Source organism: Lactuca saligna, chromosome 5, assembly GCF_052625555.1.
Source record: "Lactuca saligna cultivar CGN05327 chromosome 5, ASM5262555v1, whole genome shotgun sequence".
Taxonomy (NCBI): domain Eukaryota; kingdom Viridiplantae; phylum Streptophyta; class Magnoliopsida; order Asterales; family Asteraceae; genus Lactuca; species Lactuca saligna.
The window spans coordinates 214739328-214751855 of NC_136421.1; positions in this window are offsets into that span (position 1 = coordinate 214739328).

Below are 12528 nucleotides of genomic sequence, written 5' to 3' on the forward strand. Positions count from 1 at the left end.
CTAGAATTGGCACTAGTCTAAGTGAGAAACAAGGTTGGGCCAATTTTAGCAAGCATCATATTATCTCAAGTGTTACCAAGTTGTTTTGTGTGATTTGTGACACCACTTAAGGCATCCACACTATTGGTGCCGGCTCTAAAACTCCAAGCAATCAACCATAAAAGAAAGGTATGTTATTCTACTTAAAGTTTTATATTAGAAGTACCCCATAACATTCTAGTTAGGTTGTAAACCTTGGAGATCAAATTTGCATGTATTTTATAGAAAACATAGATCCAAGGTTTCTAGGGTTGCATGTACACTATAGGAGTGTTAGAATGATCAAAACCCAATAGTGGTATCAGAGCCTAGGTTGTTTTCTTGATACTTGATGCAAACTTGTTGAAAAACCTAAAAAATCTGCTATCTGCTGCATAAACCCACCAAATCCATGGGGGACTTGACGAGTCCATGTGATAATTCATCCTACTCATCGAGTAGGTTCTTGCACTCGACGAGTAGGAGCCCCTGAGTGCATATTTTCAAGTTTTGCTACTGGAAATGGACTAGAAACATTACCTTAAAATGTTTTGGTGTTTTAAAACTTGTTTTAGATGGTGTAATGGTTGTGCTAATCCATTTACAATGGATAATATCAAAATTCCATGTTTTATATCTGTGAATATGATTCTTGAAATTTTGATATGAATGTTCATGTTCTTATGAGTTGTTGTTAGATCATAAGAATCCATAATTATGTGTTTTATTGGAATCCATAATTTTTCCTCAAGTTATGGATTACCAGAAGTCACTCTTTTAAACTCCATATTAAAATACACAAGTTACATAAAATGAAAGATCACTCATTTTAATAAACCATTAACTCATAAGTTATGAAGTTGAAAGGTTTTGAATAGTTTCAAAACTTTCCCTCAAGTTTTGAATTTGTAAAGTCTCACACATTAATACATTAATTCCATATTGGACTTTAGAATTTTAAAAGTTTAAAATTCAACCCTAATACTTATATAATATTAAAAGTTTAATTATATATATATATATATATATATATATATATATATATATATATATATATATAAGAATAAGTTAGTCTTAACGTTAATAGGCCTCATTCACGAAGCCGGTCTATAAGGGGTATAAGGTTATTGCCTATAAAATGGCGGTTTAATGTGTGTCCACTCTTACCCACCGCTTCCTTGACTGGTGGAGGGTCCTTAGCCGAACGGGTAGGATACGACCCTAATCCTCATGAAAAGTATAATGAAATTATAAAGTAACTAAACCTTTATTAATTCTCATTCTTAGTTACTTTAGGAAAATATGAAATAGGTGCTAACCAATGAAATTATACGTTGTATCTTACCATGTCGTTAGTGGAGCATGTGTGGTTAACCGACACACCAATAAGGACTAGTAAGAGTGGCAAAGGGTGACTTATGTTTTATCAGAGATCGGTGGAGGTCATGTGGTTAACCGACACAACAATTGGGTGATAAAATTAAGGGCACGAAGTCAATTTTCATTATTATTCACACCTTGTTTGTGATCCTCGGCTTCCCAGTAACAAACTTGAGAAGGCACAATCAAGATTTAAACATGCCATTGAAACTTCAATGAATCTCAAAAGATCTAGGAGTTTCAAATCCAATTAAAACTTACTCATTTATTTTGTTTTGATTGGTGGAAATTTGTAAATCGTTATTTACCTACCTTCAAATATTTTATAGCTTGGATTACGACATCCCTCTTCCAAGTTATGAAATAGTTTGTAGAATCCTAGCCTTAATATTTCATTTGGGTGACGTATTAAGGACTTCTTATCTAATTAAAACTTGTCTTGCTTTTCTTTCAGATGTCTTCCAACGCTACTACTGGCTCAAACCCTACAGGCTCTTTTTCCCTCATGAACTTTTGTGGGAAATTCACTTTTGATGGTTCTAATTTCAATGAATGGATTAGGAACATCAGAATGATTGCACGCTATGAGGACAAGGAATATGTCATTGAAAAGGAGCTTAAGGTTATCAATGAGTCCATTGATACTCATGAGGAGATTATAGAGTTTGCTGCACATGAGAGGGATGCTACTAAAGTGTCATGCATTATGTTGGCTACCATGACTCCCGAACTCTAGAAATCCTATGAACATTTCTACCCCTATGAGATGCACCAGAATCGGATGGAAAGGTACCATCAAAGCGCGCGTCAATAGAGGTATGAAATCATCTCCTCCATGATAATAGCCAGGATGAAGGATGGTGAACCCATCACGGATCACTTGTAGAAAACACAAAGGTTCGTGGACCGGTTGTTGAAGCTTAATGTGGCCTTCCTTGAGGATATGGCGATTGATATCATTCTCCATTCCTTACCTCCATGTTATGATCAGGTAAACCCACCCATGCAATTATTTATACCATATTGTCTAAAAAGTCATTGCATACTAACTCTTGGGTGTTTGATACAGGTTGTGGTAATCACATTTGTACAGATTTGCAGGGCCTAAGAAGTAGTGAAGAAGTGGAGCATGGGAAGATAAACTTAATCATGAGAAATAGGAAAGCATCACCTATGACCAAGATTGGAGTTTACTGTTTATTTATTAATAATGGGTTTACTTTAGATTTGAATAAATGTTGTTACTCATCAGAAATGGTGAGAAATATTATTTCCTTTCATAGTTTGTACAAGCAAGGATTCATATTTTCATTTGATAATAAAATTAGTGCTATTAATGCTTTTTATAATGATGTGTTTAATTTTAAAGCATTACCTTGTGATGGTGTATATGAAATTGTGTCGATTGTAGACAACTTAGGAAAAAATGTATTTCGTACTGTTTCTTCAGTTACCTTGGATAAAGCATCCTTGTGGCATTGTCGTATTGGACATGTCAACAAGAAGTGCATAGAACTCCAAAAGGATGGGTTTTGGAATCATTTGACCTAAAAGCAGATGACAGTTGCGATTCTTGTTTACATGGAAAAATAACAAAGTGACCCTTCACTGGTACTTGTGAGAGGGGTGAAGGACTGTTGGACCTCATACACACAGATATGTGTGGACCTTTGAAAACCGACAAAAGGGATGCTAATCAGTACTATGTGACTTTTACTGATAATTACAATAGATATGGATATATCTACTTAAATAAGCATAAGTCAGACACCTTTCAAAAGTTCAAAGAGTTTAAGCAGGAAGTGGAGAATCAACTGGGCAGGAACATCCAGATGCTCTGATCCGATCGGGGAGGAGAGTATCTTAGTATTGAGTTCCTTGACTATCTTAAGGAATGTGGGATTGTCTCACAATTGACACCTCTTAGGACACCACAGCTGAATGGTGTGGTTGAGAGGTGCAATCGAACCTTATTAGACATGGTTCGTTCCATGATGTGTCGAGCTTCGTTACCAATCTCATTCTGGGGGTATGCCTTAGAGATTTCTGCCCATATCCTTAATCTATTCAACACCAAAAAGGTTGCCAAAATACCTCATGAGATGTGGACTGGGAAAGTTCCAAATCTAGACCACATCAAGATTTGGGGTTATGAGGCTTTCGTGAGGCGTGAGTCTCACAACAATATCAAACCTCAAAGTGAGAGGTGTATTTTCATCAGCTACCCATAAAAATCCTTTGGTTACCTCTTCTACAGACCCAGTGAGAATGTGGTCTTTGTGGCAAGGAGAGGAGTCTTTCGTGAGAGAGAATTTATAAGCCAAGGAGACAATGGGAGGCAAATCGACCTTGAAGAGCTTCAAGAGTCAAGTGGTGAAGGAACCTCAAACATTAGCAACCAACCTAAGGAGGAAACTCATGTTGAGCCGATAGAGGAGTCCGTACCTCCGAGGCATTCCACTAGAGTTAGGAGCACACCTAACGTTTATTATGGTTATCACCTCACTACTAAAGGTGATACATTTATCAGTGACAATACATTGATAGATTTGGATGAACCTAAATATTACAGGGAAGGCATGGCAGGCACCAAGTCACTAAATGGAAGGAGGATATGGACAACGAGATTCAGTCGATGTATAACAATCAAGTTTGGAATTTTGTTGATAATGTACCAGGTCATAAGACAATTGGGTGCAAATGGATCTTCAAAAAGAAGACCGACATGGATGGGAAAGTATACACTTACAAAGTACGACTGGTGGTGAAGGGGCTTTACTCAAACTCTGGGAGTTGACTATGATGAGACCTTCTCACCAGTAGCATAGATTAACTCTATTAGGGTTCTGATAGTCATAGCTGCATTTCATGATTATGAAATATGGAAAATGGATGTTAAAACTGCTTTCCTTAATGGAAAGTTGGTTGTGGATGTTTTGCATGGCTCAGGCAGAGGGTTTTGTCAATGCAGAGTACTCTAATAGGGTGTGTAAGCTCAAGAAATAAATTTATGGGTTGAAACAAGCATCTCGCAGATGGTATTTTTGCTTCGATGAGAAAGTCAAAGAGTTTGGCTTTTCGAGGTGTGAGGATGAGTCATGTGTATATGTTATGGCTAGTGGGAGTATTGTTAGTTTTTTGGTACTGTATGTGGATTGCATACTGCTCATAGGAAATGAAATCCCAACTTTGCAGGAGGTTATGTCCTGGCTTGGGAAGTGCTTCACTATGAAGGATATTGGAGAACTTGCCTATATCCTAAGGATAAGAATACCGAGAGACAGGAGTAAAAGACTAATTGGACTTAGTCAGAGTACCTACTTGGATAAAGTGTTGAAGAGGTTCAACATGGAGAATTCCAAGAAAGGAGACCTACTGATCCAGCAAAATGCCAGACTGAGTAAGACTCATAGTCCGAGTACAGAGGCTAAGATAGCTGAGATGAGTCGATTACCATATGCTTCCGTTGTTGGCTCGATCATGTATGCTATTACTTGTACTCGTCCTGATGTGGCCTTTGCTTTGAGCATGGTCAGCAGATATTAGGGAAACCTAGGAAAGGCTCACTGGACTACGGTAAAGAATATTCTCAAGTACCTATGCAGGACTAAGGACTATGTTCTTACCCTCGGTGGGAGTGATGACTTTAGAGCAGTATGGTATAATGATGCTAGCTTTTATACTGATAAGGATAATTTCCGCTCTCAGTCAGGCTGTCTCTTAATCTTAAATGGAGGAGCAATTACCTGGAAAAGTTCCAAGCAGGAGACAATAGCTGATTCTACTTGTGAATCAGAGTACATAGTAGCGAGTGAAGCGGCAAAGGAGGCGATATAGCTAAAGAATTTCATTAGAGATCTTCGAGTTGTACCAGCTATACAGGAGCCTATGTAGATTTTATGTGACAGCAATAGTGCGGTTGCCTTAGCCAAGGAACTAAGAGATCATGATAGATCAAGACACATTGACAGAACATATCACTTCGTAAGACACAAGATAGAAGACGGAATCCTCGTGGCAAAGAGGGTATCGTCAGAAGAGAACTCTCCAGATCCCCTCACGATGGGACTGGCTAGGGTTAGGCATTTGCAGCATGCGAGGAGCATTGGGCTGAGAGATGATATTAGTTTTAATAACTAGATAGTTCTATGAAACTTGTAAAATGTAATTAACATTTGATGATTAAATAAAAGTTGTTATTTATTTATGAGTAAACTGTTACTATCCTATGTTGATTGTTTACTATTGTTTCAATTTTGCATGTTTTGACTTCCATAATAATTATTTTATTCAAACTCTCCATAGTCGTTATATGTTGGAAGTAGGTATTGAATTAAGACTATCATGAATTTGGCTTGTAGGATTTGTCTAAGGTGCATTAGACATAGCAATGGTTGCTGCAACATTCATGAGTGCTCATAAGTTCTGAGTATTGGATTAAATAGATGCTCACTTGTATCAGTTCATGGAATTTATCTCGAGTGATTATGAGACGGTAATATCATATATATATATATATATATATATATATATATATATATATATATATATATATATATATATATCTTAAAAGCTAGAGATATGAGTCGTTGACTATGAGTTGGTTATCCATTGATTTTACGAAAACGCATCAGTAATTTGATGTCATAAAACGTGCTTTTGTGCATAATTCCACTAGTAGTTAGTTCAAATATACGAGTAGAAGTTTATCTGTTCCTTCTAGCAATAGAAGTGATATTTGGACCCTCGATGATTTGGTTTTGACATAATTATCGAGCCCGGTCAAAACCTAATTGATATGCTCAATTTAGCTCTATGTCAAATAAATTAGAGATCGAGAAACAACTGTTGGATAATAAGTATGACATTATTCCATGTATTTGTCCAGCTGATATCTTGAGAACATAGGATTATATGACCACTTATCTATAATGGCGTCTCATATTTCAATAGAGTTTTAAAAGAGCTATGAGTGTTGGTTGGTTCCTGTAGTTATACTTGCAACTATAGTTATCAGACTTATCAAAGTTGGAGACTGTTGGATAAGGTGTCTAAGTCTGTAACTTTATTTGGTATGAACTTGACCCGACTCAGCATGGTCTATTTGGGTTGCACTTTCACCTAGCAATTTGTATGGATATATTTTTGAGAATAAGATGTTTATGATGTATTGATATATTATAAGTTACAATATATTAATATATAGTCATATTATTTATTTAGTGTTGATCAAGAATTAATTTTTGAATTAATTTAGTGATGCAAAGAGGCTAATTAAATATGGAATCTTACATATATATGGATTCGGCTAAGATTTATTTAAGATGGGCTAAGAGTATATGGAAGTCCAGAGATAGTCCATGGAGCTTTTAAACTATGGATCCTAGGTAAATGAAGAGTCATGGGTATTAGGGTTTAACCCTAATCCTCCATAGTATATAAGGAGGTTCTTGTTTCTAGAATTCGCACTGGTGTGTGAGAAACAAGGGTGGGCCGATTTTAGCAAGCATCATATTCTCTCAAGTATTTCCAAGTTGTTTTGGGTGATTTGTGACACCACTTGAGGTATCCACATTATTGGTGCTAGGCTCAAAAACTCCAAGAAATCAACCACAAAAGAAAGGTATGTTATTCTACTTAAAGTTTTATATTACAAGTACCCCATAACATGCTAGTTAGCTTGTAAACCTTGGAGATCAAATTTGCATGTATTTTAGAGAAAACATAGATCCAAGGTTTCTAGGGTTGCGTGTACACCATAGGAGTGTTAGAATGCTCAAAACCCAAAAATATCTTGGTGTATTACAAGACTAGAAAGCAATATGAGGAGCATCGTCATGAGACTTTTGGGATTTTGAACCGAAAACAACTCTATGCTAAGTTCTCGAAGTACGGGTTTTGGTTATGTGAGGTTCAGTTCCTTGGACACCTCTTCGACTAGTATGGGATATTGGTCGATCCGGCCAAAATTAAGGTTGTGATGCAGTGGGAGGTTTCGAAATCTACCTATGATATGAGGAGTTTCTTGGGTTTCGTAGGGTACTACCGGATATTCATTCAGGATATTTCCAAGATTACAATACTGCTCAGTCCTCTAACGAGGAAGGTGGTAGATTTCTGATGGGGCCCTGAGCAACAATCAGCATTCGAGACCCTTCGGAAAAGATTATGTAAGGCCCAAATTTGGACCCTCCTAGAGGGAATTTAGGATTTTTGGTATTCTATGATGCAACTATCACTGGTTTGGCAATCGTCCTCTTGTAGAGAGGATGGGTGATAGCTTATACTTCACGGCAGCTGAAGCTGCACGAGACGCGATATCCCACGCATGATCCATAGTTGGGGGCAATGGTTTTTTCCCTCAAGATTTGGAGGAATTATCTTTATTGGGCCTGATGTACTATCTACACGGATCACAAGAGTTTAAGACATATTATGGATCAGCCGAACCTGAACATGAGGCAACACAGGTGGCTGGACGTAGTTAGGGATTATGAATGCGAGATTATTTACGACCCGGGTAAAGCGAATATGGGCGGATGCGTTGAGCCGCAAGTTAGTTGGGTCTTTATATGGGGTGTCGTGTATGAGGATATCAGTGGATTCCCCGCTTTTTGGGATTGATTGGGGAGGCTCAGGCCAAGGGTGTTCAGAAAAAGGATAGGAAGAAAGAGAGGATCACGGGTGAGATGCCTGCTTTGTTCTGTATGGTCGTGGGTTGTTGACCTGATGTGACCGGTTATGGGTTTTGATGTCTAGCGGGGTCAGATTGATTGTATTGGAGGAGGCTCATAAGTCTTGTTTTTCTATCCATCCTGGGGTCTCCAAGATGTATCAAGATATGAGATTGAGCCTTTGGTGGCAATGTATGAAGAGGGAGATCGCGTTGCACTTGAAGAGGTCCATGACCTGCACGATGGTCAAGGCTGAGCATCAAAGGCAGTATGGCAAGCTACAGCCTCTGGAGGTTCTCATGTGGAAATAGGAGCAGATTTCGATGAATTTCATCACCAAGTTACCGAATAGAACAAAGGGTTTTGATGCTATTTGGGTCATCATGGATCGACTGACCAAGAGTGCCCATCTCCTCGCGTTTCAGGAGAGTTATTTAGCCAAAAAATTTGCCAATGTGTATGTTCATGAGATCGTTGTTTGCCATAGGGTTTCAGTCTCCATTGCTTCAGACCTTAATGTTTAGTTCACCTCCCGTTTTTGGAAAAAGTTCCACGAGGAACTGGGAACGATGTTGCGCTTCAGCACAGCATATCATCCGCAGACTGACGACTCGAGTGAGCGGACAACATAGACCCTTGAGGATATGTTGTAGTCCTGTCTCATCGATTTTGGTAGGATTTAGGAATCCTAGCTACCTTTTGCGGACTCTACTACAACAACGGTTATCACTCCAACATTGGTGCTCCACCTTTTGAGATCTTGTAGGGGTGGAGATGTCGTACCCCGGTTTGTTGGGGCGAGGTTGGTCACCAGGTTATGGGGAAAACCGAAGTGGTCTTTCAGATGAGAAAGATGATTCAGCAGATCAGAAAGAGATTGCAGACTGCTCAGATTTCGCAGAAGAGGTATGTCGACCATCGCTGATCCAAGTTTGAATTTCAGGTCGGCGACATGGTATTACTGATGTTCTCACCTTTGAAAGGTGTGATTCACTTTAACAAGAGGAGGAAGCTGGGTCTCCGATATATTTGATCGTTTCAAGTGATTTCCAGGGTTGGCATGGATGCTTACATATTAGATCTTATGAAGATGGTTACATATTTCAAGATTTGTTCCGGATGGTTGTGGGTTGTTGACTCGATGTTGTCGGGTCTAGGTTTTGATGTCTGGTGGGGTCAGACAGATTGTATTGGAGGAAGCTCATAAGTCTTGATTTTCTATCCATCTAGGAGACACTAAAATGTATATGGATCTAATTTTGAGCTATTGGTGTCCGTGTATGAAGAGGGAGATAGCCTGTTATGTGGAGAGATGCATGACATGTAGGTGATGGGTTTTGTACATAAGAACTTTCCTATGTGCGCATAAAAACCCTAATGCTTGGATCTAGGTTTCTCTAATTAAACATGCATTGAATCCAAGACTCCTAATGGCTAATTAGGTATAAGAACAACACAAAATTAGAGTTAGAATCATACCTTGAAACACTTGTTTGATCTTCTTGTTCTTGGAGCTTTAGAGTCACAATTGTCACTCCTCTAATGGCTTACAAACACCAACTAGCAAAGAGAATGATTTGAGAGAGAGCAGACAGGAGGAAATCGGCCAGGGTATCCGTGATGTTGAGTAGGTGCCGATTTCCTATCCCAATGGGTCTATTTATACTTGTAAGGCTCCAAGGGTTTCACCCTTAAACCCTAATTGGATAACTTAGACTCTAAGCAATCCCAATACTTTCCATAGATAAGCCATGCACGATTTTATGGCTATCCTTAGCCCTAGAAATCGTCCACCCTCTATCTTATAAGGATTTACAGCCTAAAGTGTAACTATCAAACAATTGACAGTTTATACCCTCTTATTTAATTAATCTCTTTAAGTCACCAAATTAATACTAATTAATCTTTGACTTATATTAATCAAATAAAAATATTATTATTCATTATATTATTCTCATAATATATTAATAATATCTATTCTCTCATAATAAATCATCCTACCAAGTTGCTATGGTGAAGGCAACCCAAAAGGACCATGCAGAATCGGGTCAAATACTTGCCTAATATAGTTGCAGCCTTAGACACTATTCCAACAGTCTCCCACTTGGATAAGTCTAGTAACTATATGCACATGTACAATCCGATTTGCAAGCGTAGCTCTTAAAGACGCTGTCAAACTCTGATCTAATCAATCTTGTCCTTTAGATAAATGATCGTACAGTCCTCTATTAGATATCATGCTGACAATTCAATGGACTGATTAGTCTAGCATTTGGTTTCTCGATCTCCGATTTATTCGACATAGAACTTAATCGAACACATCAATTAAGTTCTGAACGGGCCCGACACATAAGTCAAATCAAATCATCGAGCGGCTGAGATATCATTTTTTCCTTCTTAGGATAAAAGTTACAGATAAACTTCGACTTATATGCATTTACTTATTCATTAATCAACTATACACAACAACGCGTTTTATAACATCGAGTTATCAATGCGTTTTCGCATTATCAATGTACAATCAATTAACAAATAACAAACCATATATCTAGGTTTTAAGACTATATGTTATTATCTTCTTGCGATCACCCTTTTATCACATTCCATAAGGTGATTCCAGCAAGCGCGGGTTTGTTCCAATGCTCAAAACAAGTTCATAAGCACTCATGAACGTTGCAACAATCTTTTGCTATGTCTAAAACCATTTAGACACTCTACACACCTATTAATGACAATCTTCATTCATATCTACTTCCGACATATGAACGATTGTGGACAATTTGAACAATTCGATTATTCTTAATAAACTCAATTATTCTGGAAGTCAAAACATGCAAAGTGAAACAATAGTTAAACAATTAACATAAGACAGTAACATTACTTATAAATAAAACTCCTTTATTTAATCATCAAATGTTAATTACATTTATCTATTATACGTTTCTAATACTATCTAATCTATGCTAATATCATCCTTCAGCCCAATACTCCTTGCATGCTGCAAATGCTTAACCTTACTCAGTCCCTTCGTAAGCGGATCTGCTGGATTATCTTCTGATGATATCCTCTTCACTATGAGTAGTCCTTCTACACGATGTCTAATAAAGTGATATGTTCTGTCGATATGTCGTGATCTACCATGATCTCTTGGTTCCTTGGTCAAGGCAACCGCTCCTTCATTATCACAGAAAATCTCCACGAGATCCTTTATGGCAGGTACAACTCCAACATCACCAATGAAGTCCTTCAGCCATATTGCCTCCTTCGACGCTTCGCTCGCTGTAATATACTCTGATTCGCTTGTTGAATCAGCTACGGTTTCCTACTTGGAACTTTTCCAAGTTACTGCTCCTCCATTCAGGGTAAAGACCCAGCCCAACTGCGAATGGTAGTTGTCCCTGTCGATCTGAAAGCTGGCGTCACTATACCCTCGCACCTTTAAGTCATCACTCCCTCCAAGGACTAAGAACCATTCCTTCGTCCTCCGAAGTGTAACAACCAAAAAATCCAACAAATTTAAATTTTTCAAAAACAACCCAATTTCATTAAATTATTACAAAAAGGTTTTCAGTGCAAATCATTTAGTGTATTCCCAGAATCACATAATTACAAAATCATGAGGAGCGGTACGATCACGCCTTCGCCTTGCCATAGTCTCCTGAAGAACCTGAAAAACATTGAACCACAACTGTAAGCCCGAAAACTTAGTGAGATACCCTCAAAATACCAACCACGTATACCATACACATATCACTCTATCTCATAACGAATCACAGAGCAGCCATGCATATCGGGTCTACTGTGGGACTGGTCCGCCTTGCAGGGCCTTCAGTTCACCTGGTCCACCCTCCGTGTCCAATCATGTCCCTCGAGTCTGCAGTATGGTTCGTTCGCCCGCACTGGGCCTTCAACTCACTTGGTCCACTATCTGAGTCTACAGTATGACTGGTCCGCCCACATCGGGCCTTCAGTCGGCCTGGTCCACTCTCCGAGCCTCGGCACGTCTGGTCCGCCCTCGTGGGGCCTACAGCCTATCCGGACCGCTCGCTGGGCCTTCGGAATAACCAGTCCGCCCTGGATATCTTGGCCTACAGCACAAAGCAGGACCCGCCTCAACCCAACGCCAGTCCAAACAACTATGTGCACATAAACATACAATCACATAACAATTCATATTCAGGCAAACCAATCTAGCAGATCACATAACACAACATACTCTAACAGGATACTGACGTAACCGGTCACTAGCATAGCATCATCCTATCTATCAGAATATTGACCTTAACTAGGTCTCTAACGAGTACCCTCCTAACTACCAGGATGAAAACATATCAAAACAATAACATAACAATAGATACCCGGATCTCAATCCGATAAAAGGGCCGGCCTTGGTGCCTTAGACCCTGTTGATATAGTGAGGATAACTCACCTCGAAACTGTCGGCTGAAAGGATAAG